Source organism: Brassica napus, chromosome A6, assembly GCF_020379485.1.
Source record: "Brassica napus cultivar Da-Ae chromosome A6, Da-Ae, whole genome shotgun sequence".
NCBI classification, from domain to species: Eukaryota; Viridiplantae; Streptophyta; class Magnoliopsida; order Brassicales; family Brassicaceae; genus Brassica; species Brassica napus.
In genome coordinates, this window is record NC_063439.1 from 14,716,663 (window position 1) to 14,736,686 (window position 20,024).

At 32.5% G+C, this 20,024-nt stretch overlaps 1 non-coding gene and 1 pseudogene across 1 annotated transcript; both read left to right on the forward strand.

Annotated features, from left to right (window-relative positions):
* Window positions 1–1,855: 1,855 nt before the first annotated feature.
* On the forward strand, window positions 1,856–2,723 carry LOC111202881 (annotated as a pseudogene).
* Window positions 2,724–19,385: 16,662 nt separating this feature from the next.
* On the forward strand, window positions 19,386–19,492 carry LOC125576053. The gene has a single exon (XR_007314587.1). It is a non-coding gene; the product is annotated as a small nucleolar RNA R71 (small nucleolar RNA).
* Window positions 19,493–20,024: the final 532 nt, after the last annotated feature.

Consider the following 20,024-nt stretch of genomic DNA (forward strand, 5'->3'; position numbering starts at 1 on the left):
TTATTCAATTATTATGATCCTGATCCGTAATTCAAAGCGCTAGATTTCCTTTATCAGTATTTCTTTTATGTTTATTCATTTAAGATAATAACTATATATATATATATAAAATTTTAAGATAAGTTAATTTTATACATGAATTATATAATTTACTAATGTTAACCCGTTCTACCAACATATTATATTTCTAGCATAAATTTTTAATGTTTGTCAAAATAAAATATATTAATTTATCAATTTAAAATAATTTTATCATATTTAGTTAAATACAATGTTTTATTTTTAAAATGATAGATATAACTATAAAATAGTAAAATTTGATATAATGTTTTTCATTTTATAAAAGATAACTGATTATTTGTATAATAACATTAATATATAATAAAATATATATTAATGTATAATAACATTAATTTTATTACTAATTATAAAATTAGAGAAAATATTTATATACAATTTTTGATAATTAAGATATTGTTATAACGTTTTCAACACATTTGTTAAGAAAATTAAATAAATATATTTATATTTTAAATTAAAAGATATCAAATTATATTATGATTTCAGTAGTTAAAAGATTATATATTAGCATTAAGGAAATACATTTACTACAAATTTTAAATGATGATTCAAATAAAAATATCACACATGAATCAAGGTGAGTTTGTTACCCAATCCGGGTTTTTAGGAGTCGATGTTATATTAGGAATGATATTATTAATCCATATTATTAGTAATAAATGAATGATAACTGATTTCTAGGGAGGGTCAATTTTAAAAAAAATCTTACATGAATCAAAGTTGTGACTTCTGTTTTAATATATAAGATTAGTATATATTATAATATATATGTGTCTATCAATTTTTAAAACATAATAAGCTTACTGTATATTTTTTTCATTGAATAAATTATTTCATACTTTCACATGTATTTGTATCTTTTTCTATATATATATTTTCGGATTATTATTTCATTACTAAAATCATAACTATATATATAAAGATTAGTAAAATATTGTTTTATTGTCATATTCAAAGATATTGTAACATTTCACAAATTTAGAAAGTTAATAAGAAATTAAAAATTTTCGTTTCAAAGATTTATATTATCGAGTAAATAATTAAACATTTAATTTTCGTTTAGTTTTTAAAATAAACTATATAGTTTAAAATTTGTTTTCATTGGTTTAAGGAATTAAAGATTAATCATTGTTAGATAATATGATTTTTGTTATTTAACAAAAAATTCTTTATAATTTTAAAAGTTAACTTCGAAAAATATTTAAATATTCAGCATATAGAGGTATAGTATTACAACATTAAATTATATTTATTTTTTTATACTATATATACATCCAATGGATCATCTATTGTTTAAATTTAATTATTGATAGTCCAATAAAAATTTCTTGTAGGCCCAAAATTTAAATGATAAAATTAGATATTAAATGTTACATGACTTTCTAGGAATAGGTCCATTAAGTCCATTTTTTAAAAAATCACACATGAATCAAGGTTGTGACTTCTCTTTTAATATATAAGATATATTAAAAGAGAAGCATTAGCTTTAATGCTTTCACATTACATTGGCCACGTGTCAGCTTCACAGCCATTTGAAATTAATTACGCTGAAATAACTTTCCTAATCTAATTTGGTTAAAATAAACACAAGCACGTTGTATTTATTTTCTTCTTACCGATGAATGTGAATTGAAGATAATTGCGATGTGAACTGACGATACTTGCGTCAATAGAAGCTAAATGTTTGCAAGCAAATATAATCATAACTACATAGTTGGAATCATGATCTACTTCAAGAAAAAAAAAGACGTTTATGGTTAAAAACAGAGCAGAGATGGAAAACAGAGGAGAAAACTGTGTTTCATCTACGGTCTATAAGGAAGAGGCAAACTATGGCTGTGAAGATGCAAACTACCTTGACAAGAGAGTTTTCTACAACCTCAAGAAATCATTTCAAATGTTAACTTCATGCGAGAGGCACAAATTATATGAAACGTTCAAGATTCTTGATAGCTGCATGGAGGCTATTGCAATGAATGCATGTAGGGAGGAGTTATTATCAGGTTTATCAGAGGAGCTCAAGGGGAGAGACTGTCTCGAGTGGTGGATCGAACAACTCTCTGCTCTTGGTATTAATAACTACACAAGAGTTGGTCCGTGACGGCGAGAACAGGTGTCCGGTCCGAGAGTCATTGCTTCTCTGATGCATTACTCTCAAGAATCATTAAAGGGTGTTGTTGATAGAATTGTCAAGAGAAGAGGGAAATCGTTGAAGCCATTGTAACTCTTTTGCCGAGTGGCCAGAGAAGATCAATCATCCCTCTCAGTTTCCTCCTTGGAATGTTAAGATCAGAATTACATTAGACATAGAGATCTGCCTGAGCTAGAACGTAGAATAGGTCAGCAGTTAGAGAGCGTGAGACTTGATGATCTGCTTATACCTTATGTAGGAAGGGAAGAGTCCGTCCATGTACGATGGGAATACTGTCTATAGGATGCTCACATGATTTCTTGAGAGGGTTGATGAAGAAGATGAGGAGAGGGGTTATGATAAAGACTCCACTGGTCATCACCATGGTTCGTTGCTGAAAGTAGGAAGAATCATGGATGCGTACTTGGCTGAGATCGCATGGGATCCATACCTGACTCTACAGAAGTTTAGAGCCATTATAGAGAGGTTACCTGATTATGCACGTACGTAACCCTTTCAAATATATACACGTTTGATTATTCATTATTCCAATCCAAATTTTATATGTTTTGTTTAAAATGATGGCTTGAGGTTATTTTGTTACGAGTGTATGTATTTGATCTGCATGAACCTTTGCAAATAAGCATTGAGCAATAGATGGCTCCTAAACTTTCACATAGCTGATTTTGGCAAACACATGCTCTTTCAAGTTTGCAAATAATATTTAGTTTTATAGTTTTTTATAAACCCATGTGAGCTATATGGACCTCCATGTCAAAGCTTTATGGAAATGGACCACTCATTAAAAATTATAAAGATATGAGTTCACTATGATAATCCATGTCAGAAATCTGTTTGGAAAGACATTTAAAATTAAATAGCCTTTAAATATTTTTACTTAGTTTGACATCCATATTCAACCCCACGTACAGTTTTTCATGTAGCTAGAAACACTTAAATCATTGTTCCCATTTAAGTTCTTTAATATTTATTACGGTGCATATTGAAAAAAACGTGTTCTACCTTTCCTACATTAGTTGGAGAAGTTTGTCTGAAATCAGTCTTTCCATATATCTATATACAATATATTTTTATTGCGTATATTATGTTTTTAAAATTTATCATTTTGTTATCATAAGACCCGTATCAAGACCATATATTGTATTTCTATTATATATGCACACGATCTAAATGTATAAGTTATATGATGCTTGGAGAAGTGTCTATACTTTTAATATAGTAAAAGATTTGTGGCAAACCTTACATAAACGACCATCCTAAATTGGAAAAACTTAAATATACGACTCATAAATATCATTTACTATGATGTACCTATATAATACCATACAATACAGAGTCAAAGATTATTACTTTCCTCACTCTTAAAACATCAACAACATCTATAATTTTTAGCCCTCCTCATTGGTTTCTTTCACCCGTGTTTCTACTTTGAAACCATTCAAATCTCTTAGGAAGGTCAATGTCAAGATCATTCGTTTTGGGAGCAGTATTCATATGTCGGCGGACTAACAATTGAGAGGGTCTTCGTCGACGTTAACATGAATAAATAATGTGTACATATGATTAAAAAAAATTATTTCCATGTTTAATTTATTATCATCTAACGATTTTCTTATCTCATTTCAACAGGGAGTGAAGATTCATGCAAAAGTTAAAAAATATTTGGTCGATCAGTCTAATCCTGAAATAGACTAAATGGTTGTTCTAAAATTTCATAACCGTCCTAAACAGACTAAATGGCTGTTCTGAAATTTTATTTAATATTGAAATTTCTAAAGTACATTACTTCAAATCAATGTAATTTTAACTGTGTTCTATTTATTTATTTTAAATTATCTGGAGTATTTTGTATAACTAATAGGTTCAATTGTAATGTCGTATATACATGTTGTACTAAGCACAACAAATTGATGTCACGGCTGGAGGGTTGGAGATTATTGAATTAGGATATTTTACAAGATTGTGTTACAAGATATATATATATAAGCATCATTTTAAAATTTATGTTTTATATGTTATTGAAGTATTGAATCTGTTTTACTAAATTTATACTTAAGAGGTTATTTAATAATGTGTTTTCTCTTCTTCTTCTTCTTCTTCTTCTTCTTCTTCTTCTTCTTCTTCTTCTTCTTCTTCTTCTTCTTCTTCTTCTTCTTCTTTCCCAAACTCCGAAGATACTCTGAGTTCTAAGAAAGAAAAGACAAAACAGAAAGCATCAGTAAATACTTAGGATAAAGTCTAGAATTACAGACGACAAAGGCCTGAGAACAGGCAAACTTGATCGTCTGCAACAACACATCACTGGAATATAGTTTGATAGCCAATTTTTACCAGCAAAAGCTGCAGGTTCAGCAACTTCCCTTCCTCGAATTCATGTTCTTGAAGAGGAATCTTTGATGGCTGTAATATTTCAATCAAAAATAGATTCTTCACTCAGTTATAGTCCGCCCAACATTGTCATAAACGTTCTTTTTGATGAAACAATTACCTTGTGATAACGTATAATCTGTGACTCCTATGGATTTAAGACAAACAGATTTTTCACTCAGTTATAGCCCGCCCAACATTGTCATAAACGTTCTACCTGATGAAACAATTGCCTTGTGATAATGTATAATATGTGACTCCTATGGATTTATAGAACAAGCAAAACCTTCCATCTATCTACCTCTCCATGAGCTGTTCTACCCAAATGGACCAAAGAAGCCGTCTATGTTTTTAGGCTGCTGTAAATTTCTCCTCTTCTCAGGTCATATCTAACCTGTTTTGATTCCTTTTGACGAAAACATCAAGTTTGCCTGTTATCAGGTTTGACAGAAGAATTCCTTTGGTACGATTTATCTACGTAATGTTTAAAAATGATTTTAACAAAATGTGTCTGATCATAACTATTCACCATTGTATAAGTCATTGTTGGTGTCAGTGGCGGAGCTAGGAAAAAAGTTCAGTAGGATTAAAATTTTATGTACATAAAATTGGCTACTTATTAGGGGGGTCAAACTACTGAAATTCAACAATTAATCAATAAATATTACAATTTCATGCCTAAATTAGCTTAAATTTCAAAATTGGTTGTAGCTTAAATTTCAAAATTGATGTGGGCCAACCGATCCACATGCTTTCTCTCTACCTCCGCCACTGATTGGTGTTATCTAGATTTTATTTTATCTGCATGCGTTTAGAAAATATTTTTTTTTTAACTTTATCTTGATTTGATTTGCATGTGTTTAGAAATTATAATATGAAACGATTACTTCGACATCAATATTATCTAAAATTTATATAACATGAAACACAACAAATAATAATATTTTTCGGTTTATAACCCAAAAAGCAAAAGTCTAAAGCAATTTAACCGAACAAACCAAAATAAATATGGATTAGAATGATAGTTGTATGTTGATCAAAAAAAAAATGAATGATAGTTGTATTTTAGGAGATTAAAAACCGAAAAATTTAACCCGAAACTGAACCAAGATCCAGATTGAACAGACCTAATGTCTTCTTAAATCGAAAAAACTCAACCTAACTCAACCGAACCGATATCCAGACTGGCAAATCTAATGTCTACTTATCTAAAAAAGTAACGAAATTAATAATCTAATCCCGCGCAAGGCGCGGGTTACTACCTAGTAGTATAGATAATTATGGATAATATTGAAGTAAATCTGTTGAAACTATTTTACAGAATATCTAATTTTTTTTAAAAATAGATATGTTGATATCTTTAATCTCAACCAGGATTTAGAGGCTTTTGACTTTGTGTTAATCTATCTTATTATATAAAGCTCGGTTCTTTAAAGTTGTTAATTAACATGATCGTGACACATGTGAATTATTATTATTATTATTTTTTTCGGCTCCCATCTGTTGAGATCAAGTGATAGTCGAGTCTGAGGCTTTCCGAAGAGATGCCCTGTCCGGCTGGGTCTGATCTACATGGGAAAAAAGATTACCGCTATTTCTTGCCTCTTTAGCGAGAGAATCCGCTCGCAGATTCCTAGTCATGGGTATGCGGGAGATGCTGAAATCTGAGAAACCGTCTTTTAGAAGACGGAAAGATACTAGCTCAGAGGCAAAGGCCCGCCAATCAGCATGGCTATCTAACATGTCCACCAAGTCCGAACAATCCGTTTCTATGTGGATCGCGGTACAATGGAACTCTCTTAGGCAAGACATCTCCCAAATGAGTCCCTCCATTTTGTATTGAGGGCTGATAGGCTCTTCCGACATCCTTGTAGTCCAAATCTCTCGACTCCCATTTGATCCTTGTATATTTTAAGATTGTGACATGTGTTAATCAATCTCATAATTAAAAATATACATACTAAGATATCAACAAAACATAATTTTATAAAAAATTAACTATAAATATTATTCAATACTTATTTTCCTTCTTTAAATCCTAATGAAAAGATAATTGCTAAATATTATTTGATACTAATTTTCCTTCAAATATTGTGACATGTGTTTAAATATATAATGATTAAATATATATATAATAATATTATAAAATTGAATTTTGAAAAAAAAACTACTTAAAAGAATTATTTAATGGTAAAAACAATTAAAATAAATATTTAGTAATAATTGTTTTAGAAATTTTCCTTTTTCAAAATCCTAAAAATAGATTTGAAAATGATTTATTTAATATAATTGTTTTTCTAAAATTTTAATGAAAATATATTTAAAAATGTGATCTTTGTTAAACTATCTCATAATCAAAAATATATATACTAAAATAATAAAAAAATGTTTTGTCTTTTAAAATTAATATTATTTAATGGTCTTATTATTATTATTATTTTTTATAAAAAGCTTGGTTCTTCAAAGTTGCTAATTAACATGATAGTGATAATGTCAGTTATATATTTGAAAATGTGATATGCATTAAACTATCTCATAATCAAAAATATATATATATATTCAAAATAATAAAAATGATTTTCGTAAGAATTAATTATTAATATTACTTAATACTCTTATTATTATTATTTATTATAATGTTTATTTTAAAAGTGTCTAACCATAGAGAATTATAAAAGATAAATTTTAAATTCTAAGAAAAAACTTTAAACAAAAATAAATTGTAAAATCCTATAAGTACAATAAATTATTTAATAAAAAACATCAAGAAAAACTAACTTTCCTTATAAGTAACTACCTTTCCTTTTTTAATAGATAATTGTATGTTAACAATTTATGACAAAAATAGCTACAAATATTTCACATCTATATTTAGGTTTAAGCTTCCACATATTATTTTTATAAAACACAATAATATTTACATGAAAAGTATTACCCGAGTAATTTATTTTAATTTCTTCATACAACTCAATTTTTTACTATCCTTATAACATCTTATGATGCTAACATAATTTTTAATTTTGATGTTGTTCTCGTACATGAGTATATGTGTGAATATGTGTATGCATGTATAACACAAAATATATAATAAACATATACTTTCTATTAAATTTTTTTTTAAAACTTAAATAAAATATTAAGGATCTTATTTTCTATTAAAAATAAAATATTTGTATAAAAATCTAAAAGAAAAACTAATTATAAAATAATTAATTTTCTTTTTAAAAGTCTAATTAAAATAAAATGTAAAAATAAACTTATTTTTCTTATAATTAACTAACTTTACTTTTTAATAATTTTGTCCTAAAAAATATAAACCAAAATTAACTCCAAAAAACTAAATAATATTTTAATAATTCTAGTTTATTATTTTAATGATTTTTGTTTTATGTTTTAATTTAATAAAAAATATAAAAGAAATATTTTATAGTTGTAAGATTAAAAATAAACATGAAAATTTTCCATAACTATTTGATCGAAATTTTATTTTTCTAAATCCTAGACAAAATGTAAAAAAAGATTATGTAATATTAATTTCCTTTTATTAAATCCAAAAAAATGTATAAGAATATTTGATAGTTTTTTTGTCTTTTTTAAAAATCCTAAACAAAACAAATTTGTATCATATTTTTAATTCCTGACCTAAAGAGAATTGTAAAACTTTATTTTATAATATTTTTCAAATATTATTTGATGATGAACATAATATTAAAAATTCTTTAATTAACAAAAAAATATAAAATTAGTACTAATACGAATTTGAAAATTATATATTAATAACTAAAAATAATTATTTCATGGTAATTTTTACTTTCCTGAAATTCTAAAGAGAAGATAATCGTAATAGGTTATATGACAGTGATTTTCCTTTTCTAAAATCTTCAACGAAATTGTAAAAGAGTATTTAATATTATTTTTATTTTATTTTATTGTAAATAAAAAAGAGATTTAAAAAATAGAATGTTTTCCTTTTTTAAAAAATCCTAGCAAAATTAAATTTTAAAGACTTAATTAATAAAACATTAAATTAGTACATAAAAACATGTATAATGTTGTCATTGACTCGATTGGTGTATTTGACTTTCATTTCTTTTTACTTTTCATTCAATTTTTTTTATTTCAGGTTGTGTTCAGTTTAAACGTTTAGGTATAGTATTTTCTCTAATCCTATGTAAAAAATATAAAATATAAGAAATATAAATATTATTCTAATTATATCATTAGAATAAGTAAATATAAAATATAAGAAAAATAAAAAATAGGTAAATATAAAATATAAGAATTAGACAAACTAAATTAAACATATATCATGAAAATGTATATTAAAAAATAATAAGTAAATATAAAATAAAAAAAATAGAAATATTACATTAAACATCTATAGTAATATTACAATTTGATATAAAAGAAAAAACAATTAGAATAAGTAAATATACAATTTAAGGTTTTTTGCAGAATTGACCTACAACTTAAAGTTAAACACAAAACTAACCTCCATTTTTTTTGGAAATTGGTTTTGCCCTATTCACCCCACAAGTTCATATAATTCACAAAAATGCCATCAACTTTTTTTTTTTTTTACGAAATGACATTTTTACTCTCTCACCCTCATCATCTTCAAGTAATTACAAGATTGCAATTGTCATCAATATCCTAACCACCATGAACAACCAATCTGAAGCTCTTAATGCTCCCAAAATCGAGTTACCCTTCTTCTTTTTTCATTCTTATGAACTAAACACAACATATCTCTCACTTTCTATCCACATTGAGCTAAAAAAACCCAAGATTTTGGTTTTACATTTTTTATGGTTCATAAAGTCATAGAAGCTAACGATTATGGGTGGATCACTTTCGTTTGAGATTCTGTGTGCTTGGAGAAACCTTATGTGTGCTAAGGAAGTTATCTCACCAATTTAAGGTATGAAATCGAATTTTTTTCCAGATCTGTTCGTCAGACGACTTACATGGAAAGTCGTCTGGCAGTAGACGACTTACCTGGAAGTCGTCTGGTCAACGCAGAGGTTATTTTTGCAATTGACTTTGAAATATATTTTTTGAGACGACTTAAAGTTAAGTCGTCTGATTTTGTTTGGTTACAAATAAATCTCCAAAGAACCTAGACGACTTACATTTCAGTGGTCATATGTTAGTTTTGCATTTGACTGGATTATTTCAGAAGTTTGACTTTCCCGGACGACTTACATTTCAGTCGTCTGGTGAAAATTGAAATATCAATATTTTATTAACGACTTACAATTAAGTCGCTATAGGTTAGTTTTGCAATTGAAAAAAAAACTTCAATATTTAGTTATACCCAAATGATTTTATTCCGAGATTCTGGTCAAACCTTGTAAATCCTGGACGACTTACAAGTAAGTCGTCTGACGGACGACTGAATTGTAAGTCGTCTATATATAATTAACTATTGAAGTTTTTTTTTTCAATTGCAAAACTAACCTATGACGACTTAATTGTAAGTCGTATAGTTTTAAAAAAATATTGATATTTTAATTTTCACGAGACGACTGAAATGTAAGTCGTCCAAGAAAATCAAACTTCTGAAATAATCCAGTCAAATGCAAAACTAACCTATGACGACTGAAATGTAAGTCGTCTAGCTTTTGTGGAGTTTTTTTTTAACCAAACAAAAGTAGACGACTTATTTTTCAGTCGTCTCAAATAACAGATTTCAAAGTCAATTGCAAAAATAACCTCTGCGTTGACCAGACGACTTATATTTTAGTCATTTGGAATACTTAAATTGAAGTCGTCCGCGTCGACCTAAATGGACGACTCTCTGGAAGTCTACTAGATGACCTCCGTAGATGTCGTCTGTGTCATTGTTTAATAAACTTGCATTTTCTCTAAAACTATAAAGACTTTTTAACATTTTCTTGTTAATTCATGTTTATTAATGAATATTTGGGCTACTGAATGAAATTTATAACTTAATTGGTGATATTTATGAGGTTACCAACATTCACGTAATTAAAGTTTCTAACTGAATAACTTGTTAGTTTTTAAGTCTTCTACGTTAGTTTTTAAATAACTTGTATTTTTAAGAGTGATAAGTAACTTCAAGATATATAAAACTCATATTTACAAAATATGTTCTCTTCTTTAGTTTTACTAAATTTGACTAAGTTTTTCAATGCAAACTTATAAGAAATATGATATGCTTTGACTAGTTACTATTGTTTGTTTCCATCTCTTAAGTATTATTGTTATAGACAATAATGATGATTAATGTTATGTGTTGGAAGAAGGGTTAAAATGCTTCTTAAAATGTTGTATCAATATAAATCTACCAACATTCTTGTTTATTAAGATAAGAAAAAGGCATTGGAGTTTATTATTGCATATGAGAGATCCAAAGATAAGAAAAAAGCTACTGAAGTCTATTATTTCATTGATGTGTAAATGTGTAAACACATTGTTAGCACATATATTATATTTTGGGAAACATTATTACTGATTTTACAAAAAAAATCACAACTAAAAGAGTAGACATGCAATTCACAAAACAGACCACAAACAAAACTATTATAGATCATTCCTCTACAAAGACAAGCTTGGACTCCAATTGATATGGAAGAAGACTTTGTCAGAAGACTTCCAGGAAATCTATACGACTTTTAGGAAGTCCAGACGACTTCCAGACGACTTTCAGGAAGTCTAGACGACTTTCAGGAAGTTTAGACGACTTTCAGGAAGTTTAGACGACTTTCAGGAAGTCCAGACGACTTTCAGGAAGTCCAGACGACTGAAGTGGAAGTAGTCTGGAAGACTTCCTGGAGAAGTCGTCTAGTGCATTATATTTTAGACGACTAACAGGTAAGTCATCCCATAAGTCTTCCAGATCTGAAAAACCTGCATATCAAATCCTGATCTGAAAAAACCTGCATATCCAAAAACGTTCAAATGGCTTAAAAACAGAAAAAATGAGTGGAAGATTAGATAAATCTACCTTTATAGAACACACAAAATATATATTTAAAATTAATAGATCTACCTTTAAATGAGTGGAAGATGAGTAGCATCTGATTAAAAACCTGCAAAAAAGATAGATTAGTAAGAAAGACATGAGACAAAACTGAAAAATTCATATAAAGTTTGGTGTTTTTAAGTCAAAGAGATTAGAGTGGGTTTGGAGAGTTTTAGTTTGGGAAAAAGTAAGAACTTTATACAACAAGAAGTTACCAAATGAAGAAAAATCAGACATAAAAACTTACCTAAACCCTCAGATCTATTATGAAAGGGAGACTTCGTCAGAAGACTTCCATGAAGTCCATACGACTTCATGGAAGTCATCTGGACTTCAAATCCGGATCTGAAAAACCTGCATATCCAAAAACATTGAAATGGCTTAAAAATAGAGAAAATGAGTGGAAGATTAGATAAATCTACCTTTATAGAACATACAAAAATACATATATAAAATTAATAGATATACCTTTAAATTAGTGGAAGATGAGTACCATCTGATTAAAAACCTGCAAAAGAGATAGATTAGTAAGAAATACATGAGACAAAACTGAAAAATTCATATAAAGTTTGGTGTTTTCAAGTCAAAAAGATTAGAGAGAGGTTGAAGAGTTTTAGAATGATGAACATTAAATTTTTGTTGCAGCCATTTGAGAGGAGGAGAGAGAATGTGTAAATTTTTCTTTATATAGGGAGAAAAAAAAATCTAATTAGGTTAAATATTTTTGATTCAGACGACTTCCTAGACGACTTACTTGTAAGTCGTCCAAAAGAGTTTAATATTTTTAGCGGGAAATTAAAATAGTTTTAGCGGAAAACTAAAATAGAAGACTTTCCAGACGCCTTACAAGTAAGTCGTCTGGTTTCAATTATTTAAGCGGGAAAATAATTTTTTTTTAAATTTTAGGCGGGAATATTTGGACGACTTACATGTAAGTCGTCTGTTTTAATTTCTTCACCAGACGACTGAAATGTAAGTCGTCTAAACCCTAAACATAACCCCTAAACTTAATTAACTAACTAAACACTTCATAAAATCAAATTAAATTTCAAAAGTGTTTACTATACACAAAAATAAACACGTATAGGTAAAAAATTAATTTTTTCAAAAAAACATTCAAGCTTTCCAAAATCTAACCCTAAGAATACATACAATACTACAACATTTGTTGCCAAACCCTAGACCAAAGAATACCATGATTCACTACCTACACTCATCTATGTTGAAAACAATTCAATTTTGTTATATTTTAATTTATATCACTTAAAACTTTTTATAATTACATGATTTTAATTTTTCGCTTATCAAAATATTTTTTAAAAAATTTATAAATTATTTTTAAGATCAGCTACACCAGAAAACTTACTTTGAAGTTGCCCAGACGACTTCCAACATCTCAGACGACTTACTAGGGCTATATTCGTAAAAATAATTTCTGTTTTTTTGTTTGTTCACAAGGGGCTGGACTGTAATTTCACAAGACTTTTAGGTTAAATTTACATTTGACTCAAGTTTGGGTATAGGTTTGGGATTAAAGTCAAGTTGTGGATTAGTTTTGGCAAATTTCCCTAAAATTTAAGAGAAAAATAAATAAGGACTTTTTGCAAAATTGACCTACAACTTAAAGTCAAACACAAAACTAACCTCCCTTTTTTTTGAAAATTAGTTTTGCCCTATTCACCCCACAAGTTCATATAATTTACGAAAATGCCATCAATTTTTTTTTTTTTTCGAAAATGACATCTTTACTCTCTCACCCTCATCATCTTCAAGTAATTACAAGATTGCCATTGTCATCAATACCACAACCACCATAAACAGCCAATTTGAAGCTCTTAATGCTCCCAAAATCGATTTACCCTTCTTCTTTTTCCATTCTTGTGAACTAAACACAACATATCTCTCACTTTCTCTCCACAATGAGCTAAAAAAACTCAAGATTTTGATTCTAAAAATTTTATGGTTCATAGAGTCATAGAAGCTAACGATTCTGGGTGGGTGACTTTCGTTTGTGATTCTGTGTGCTTGGAGAAGCCTTATGTATGCTAAGGAACTTATCTCACCAATTTAAGGTATGACATCGAGTTTTTTTCCAGATCTGTTTGTTAGACGACTTACTTGGGAAGTTGTCTGGCTGTAGACGACTTACCTGGAAGTCGTCTGGCTGTAGACGACTTACCTGGAAGTCGTCTGGTCAACGCAGAAGTTATTTTTGCAATTGACTTTGAAATCTGTAACCTAAGACGACTGAAAGTTAAGTCGTCTACTATTGTTTGGTTTCAAAAAAATTTCCAAAGAACCTAGACGACTTACATTTCAGTCGTCATAGGTTATTTTGCATTTGACTGGATAATTTCAGAAGTTTGACTTCCCCAGACGACTTACATTTCAGTAGTCTGTCGAAAATTAAAATAATAATATTTTTTAAAAGTAAACGACTTACAATTAAGTAGTCATAGGTTAGTTTTGCTATTGAAAAAAAAAACTTCAAGATGTAATTATACACAGACGACTTATAATTCAGTCGTCCACCTGACGACTTACTTGTAAGTCGTCCACCAGACGACTTACTTGTAAGTCGTCCAGGATATTTTTCCGAGATTCTGGTCAAACCTCGTAAATCATGGACGACTTACATTTCAGTCGTCTCGTGGACGACTGAATTATAAGTCGTCTGTATATAATTAAATGGTGAAGTTTTTTTTTTCAATTGCAAAACTAACCTATGACGACTTAACTGTAAGTCGTCTACTTTTAAAAAAATATTATTATTTTAATTTTTACTAGACGACTGAAATGTAAGTCGTCCAGAAAAGTCAAACTTCTGAAATAATCCAGTCAAATGCAAAACTAACCTATGACGACTGAAATGTAAGTCGTCTAGCTTTTTTGGAGTTTTTTAACCAAAAAATAGTAGACGATTTATTTTTCAGTCGTCCGAAATAACAGATTTCAAATTCAATTGCAAAAATAACCTCTGCGTTGACCAGACGACGTATAGTTTAGTCGTCTGGACAACTTAGATTGAAGTCGTCCGCGTCTTCTCTGCTAGTTTTTAAGTCTTCTACGTTCGTTTTTGAATAACTTGTATTTTTAAGAGTTATAAGTGATATTACGTGTATACGCACACCAAATAACCTAATGTGCACACTACCACAATCGAATGGTATGTCGATGTAGCACTTTAGGATCGAATCCACAAAGACCAACTATTACACTTTATCTTTATGGGATCAATATCAAGCTAAAACAATATGGGGGTTTTAAAGTTGAGGAATCGTAACAAGCAAGTAATAGATTGAATTAAAGTTTTCAGATGATTAAAAATGCTAGCCTAGGGTGGTTTGATCGGGTGTTAAACAAGTGTGAGCCAAACAATTATTCAAGTTTAATTAAGAGCAAGTCTAGAACTCGGATCACTCAAGTAGAACAGCCCATTGTCGTGGAACTGCCCCCTATGCTGATCGATCTTGATACCTAAACTCTCGTTTGGATCAAGATGCGACAGCAAGCAATAGAGATCAAGTCCGATAGGTTCACCAAACACCCTAATATCTACTTTCGCTGATTAGGGATGCTAAGCTCATTCATAACAGATCTAGCAACCTATTACACGGTTAATGAACAGGTTAAACCTAGGATCTAACATTAAGCGGCCAGATTAATGCAAGCATTAAGAACAGTTATGAATGAAGACAGTCAATGGTTTCACTTATCTATGTTTAACTCACGGATCTAACACCCGAACACCCTAGACTAAGCAAGTTGACTACTCAGCCATGAACATAGAAAACACAGAGATCAATTCTGAATAAGACTTCATGTAAATAAAAGAGATAGAAAGAGGGTTCAGGATAATCTTCTCTATGGTGAGAGAGATGGAGCCTTCTCCCTTTACAATCCAAAAGCACAAAAGTCTCCAATGGTTTTTCTTCTGTCTAGAATAGCGTAGAATGATAAAGAGAAACAGAAAATATGATATATCAAAGCCACAGGCGGCTGGGAGAGAAAATAGGGATAATTAGGGCAAATCCCGTAATGATTGTAGTTTCCTAAAAAATCTCTGCCGCTGGAACACTCACTCGGAACAGTTACTCGGGTTGCTCCGCTATCCGGAACAGTCATCAAGACTGTTCTGCGTGAAAACCACCAAATTGCATTGTTTTCTGCCTCTTTTGTTCCAGCTGATCCATCTCCCATCCAATGCAACTCCAGACCTGTAATGACTCCAAAAGGACTAGGAAGACTCGATAAAGACTTGAAAACCAATTTAAAAGCATATATACAAGATGTATAAAACACCATATATCAATTCCCCCAGACTTAGATCCTTGTTTGTCCTCAAACAATGTCAAGTATCAAGAACAGGGAGAAAAGTTTGAAAGTGTGGGAACTCTCCTATTTTCAGCAACCATACTTTAACCACGAATCTCTGAACCATACAAGCAGTAAAACTAGGACAACACACCCTTACCGGAACCCCACTGACTGCTGTTCAAAAATCGGCTCCATACTCTTCATCTCAAACCTGAAAAAGCAACACTATCGAGACAGAACTCCCTACATTCATTTAAGAGTAGCGTGAGCTTCTCATCACAGGCATCATTCAGGGTAGACGGTTTAGGTGTGGAACAGGCTATTTAATGGTGGAGTTAAGAGTGTTTAGGGGCTACCATTTCATTGAAGAGGATGCAGGATATCACACAAAATGGCAAGAGAGGATAGATCCATTGATGTCCACAGCCTCTACTCGTTTTTGCTCTATCTGGTGCGACTGTTCTGATGACGGAACAGGCAACTGATTGTTCTGCTTTCCACTTTCCTCTACACACTCTTCAATACTTGGTACCAACTTCTTGCTCGACCTTTCTAGTGGCTCCATGTTTCTTTTCTTTCTTCCCCTTCTCCATCACATTAATCTTGTTTTTTTTTTCTTATTCTTTTTTTTTAAGACTGATATGGTGATGTGACGAAGAAGGAGGTAATACATGATCGTTCTGAGTGCCACTGGTGGTTCTGATTTCACGACCTTTCTGGTTCTCCACCCCTGCTCTTGCGCAGTTCATTGGTTATGTAGCGGTTGCTCCCTTAATCTGCTTGTTCTCCCTTCTGACATAATTTTTGCAGCAGTAACGAGTAGGAGGCTGCGTTGATCATTTCCTCTCCAACCTTTTTGCACATATCTGCACATATGACACTGAAAAACAAATGCATGAAGGTGGAATAAAGGCTAAGGTGCAGGGTGGGAACTAGCTAAAGATGAGCTAGCCACTCAGGATCAGAAAGATGGATAAAAAGGATAAAAAGTCCTGAGTGTGTTCTCGTTTCCCTGATCTAATGCCCATAACAAGAAGAATTTCAGTTAAGATTAGGTTCAAGTAAGGTGGAGTTAAGTCTACCCAGTGTAACCTGATCGGCTGAGAACTTCTGGAGAATCAAGTGAGATATGTCAGGTTGTTCCAGGTCCACATGTGTGTCTTTCACCACTGCTAAGGTCACTGAATAAGATAACTAACGCACGAGGTGGTTAGTGATCAACACGGAATAAGGTCCTAATTCCCACAAATTTTTGACTGACTCAATAAAAACTGACTCAAATTGACCCAAAAGAAAAACAAAAGAAAGAAACGAGTTAGTAAACGATGAAAACCCTCCCTCAGACTTACTTCACAACGTCCCTGGTGTGAAAATAAATCAGAGAGAAGGTGAAATCAAGAATAAACAATTTTTTTTTGTTCGAGATACTTACCTGGCGCGGAGCAGCCTGACAGAGCAAGACGCGATTGCTCCAACAAAGGATGCTCTGGAATGAGAGCAGCCAGCTGCTTGCTCCAGTCAAGGGTCTCGGATTTTCTGATTTATGACCTGAGACTCAACAAACTAAAAACAAAAATAAGTGAAAAAGAAAATCCCAATGTTAATGACACTCACCAGTGGGTTGCCTCCCACCAAGCGCTTGGTTTAAGTCTCTAGCTTGACTTGGTGACTGGGATCAGTCGGATTGAGCAGGAGGGCCTGTTCCAAAACAAGCTCCACAATCAGACATGTTCAGCTTCAGAACTCTGCTCAGCAACCCTTTCACAGCAGCGTCTCCTTTCTCCTTCAGCTCATGTGTGAGAATGGCTCTGACTTTAGAGAACGGTTTGGAGGTACCCTTGCACTTTACCTCATACTCAATGGAGTTCTCATCACACTTGAGAGGTATCAAAGTCATTGTAGGATCTCCCTTGACCCTTTTCTTCTGGACTTTTTGTTTCACCCTTGAATTCCCTCTGAATTTAGTAGGATCAGTGCTAGGATCTTCATCAGAAAACAGCCTGCTCTCACCCTTATCACCATGCTCTTTCTCTGGAACAACCTTCAGCTTTTCTACATCAAACACTGAGATGCAAGAGGCGTGTGATGAGGAAGATCTGGTGGGTACAGCCTTGTAGAAAACTTTCTTGTTGATGTTGGAGAAGCAGACTCTCTTGTTGGGCATATCGATGGTTGCTCCAACAGTAGCCATGAATGTCCTTCCAAATATCAAAGGCATCTCATGATCCTTGTTCATCTCAACAACTTGAAACTCAGCAGGAACAACGCATTCCCCTACTTGAACATTAAGGCTGCGGATGGTTCCATATGGGACTGCTCTGGAAGAGTTTGCAAAAGTCAGGGCCAGCTGAGAACGCTCAACATTAGCAATACCCAAATCGTCTACAATAGCCTTTGAGATGAGATTCACACAAGAACCAGAGTCACAAAGAGCGTCCTTGAAGGTTGTTCCTGCGATGGAACATGGGAAAACAAACTTTCCAGGATCATCAACCTTAGGCAATACCTTCAGTGCTGGTGTAGACAGTGCTTTGGTATAGAGGACCTTGATCTCCTCTTGAGTCTCTCTACAAATGTTTAAAGAACTGGAGCAATGGACGAATCTGCAGAGCATCTTCGAATGCAAGTTCTTTAGGAAGCCTTCTCACCATCTTGCTAAAACCTATCAGCTGCTCTTCACTAATGGGATCCATCAGATGTCTAGGTGGAATTGGATAGGGAACTTTGGGAACATAGACTCGAGATGGTGGAGTCTCAGCAGGTTCGCTAGGAGCAATCACTCCAGAGCTAGCAGACTGCTCTGTGTTCTCTTCTGCGACTAGAATAGTCTCAGCAAACGGCTGCTCTACCGGATTACAGTGCTCAGTCCTAAGATTTTTATCAGTTCTTCCAGGGAGCGTCTCTTGTTGCCTCTTGACACTCTCAGCTGTTTGAGCAAGCTGAACATCGATCTTTCTTATATGGATCGCAAGATTGTCATACTTGTTATTCAACTCAGTGAACATGTTGCCCATCCTGGTATCCATTTCTATGGTTACCTGATTCAACGCCTTGGCCTGAACCTGCTGACCCTGCAACAATTGTTGCATCATCATACCCAGACCCTTCAGCTCATCTGGTTGACTGTTCCCGTTAGCTGGAACAGCTTGCTGATTGCTCTGCGATTGTCGCTTGTTCTGGTTCTGAATATGCCCAGCCGTAGCTTGCTCCATGCTGAAGACGTGCCCTTGGTTGTTTTTCAGTAGCTGATCAACCTTGGGAGTCAGCTCATCTATTTTCTGGGCGTCAGAACTGTTCCCTTTCATGGAGCAATCACTCTCCTCTTTCTTATTAGCTGAGCTAGCAGCCATGTTCTCAATCAGCTTAAATGCTCCAGCAGTGGTTTGAGTCATGAAATCTCCATTGCTCGCATAGTTTAGAGCACCTTGGTATTTCCAGTCCATTCCATCATAGAAAATGTCCAGGAGATAATCATCATCAAATCCATGGTGAGGACATTCTCTGCGATAGTCATTAAAGCGCTCCCATGCGTCGCAGAAAGGCTCATCAGTGAGCTGTTTGAAGGAAGTGATCTTGTTCCTCAATGCAGCTGTTCTCGCCTTAGAGTAGAAATAACTGAGGAACGCTGATCGGACCTGTTCCCATGAAGTGAGAGAGCCGGTAGGGAGAGAGTTCAACCATCGTGCAGCTTTTCCATCAAGAGAGAATGGGAATAACATGCACCTGATGTAATCTGGTGGAACACCATTAGCGCGAGTGAAACTACAGACTTTTTCGAAGCTCTCAATATGCTCCATTGGAATTTCTGTAGAGAGACCAGAGAACATTTTTCTCTGTACTAGACCGATCAAAGCAGGCTTGATCTCGAAGTCCTGCCTGGTACAGGGTGGAGGAACAATGGCAGAGCGCGTAGTAGGGATGTTGCAAGGAAGGTTTCTCTGCCCGATTGGAACAGTCTGCACCTGTTGTTCCTGCCGCGCAAGAGCAGCCTGTTCAGCAGCATCCTGCTGAGCTTGGATGGTCTGCTGCATTTGTTGCATCTGCTGCTGCATGAGTGCCATAGCCGCAGCGAGATCATCCTGATTGGCGTGATCATCCATAGTGGTGTCAGTTTGCCTT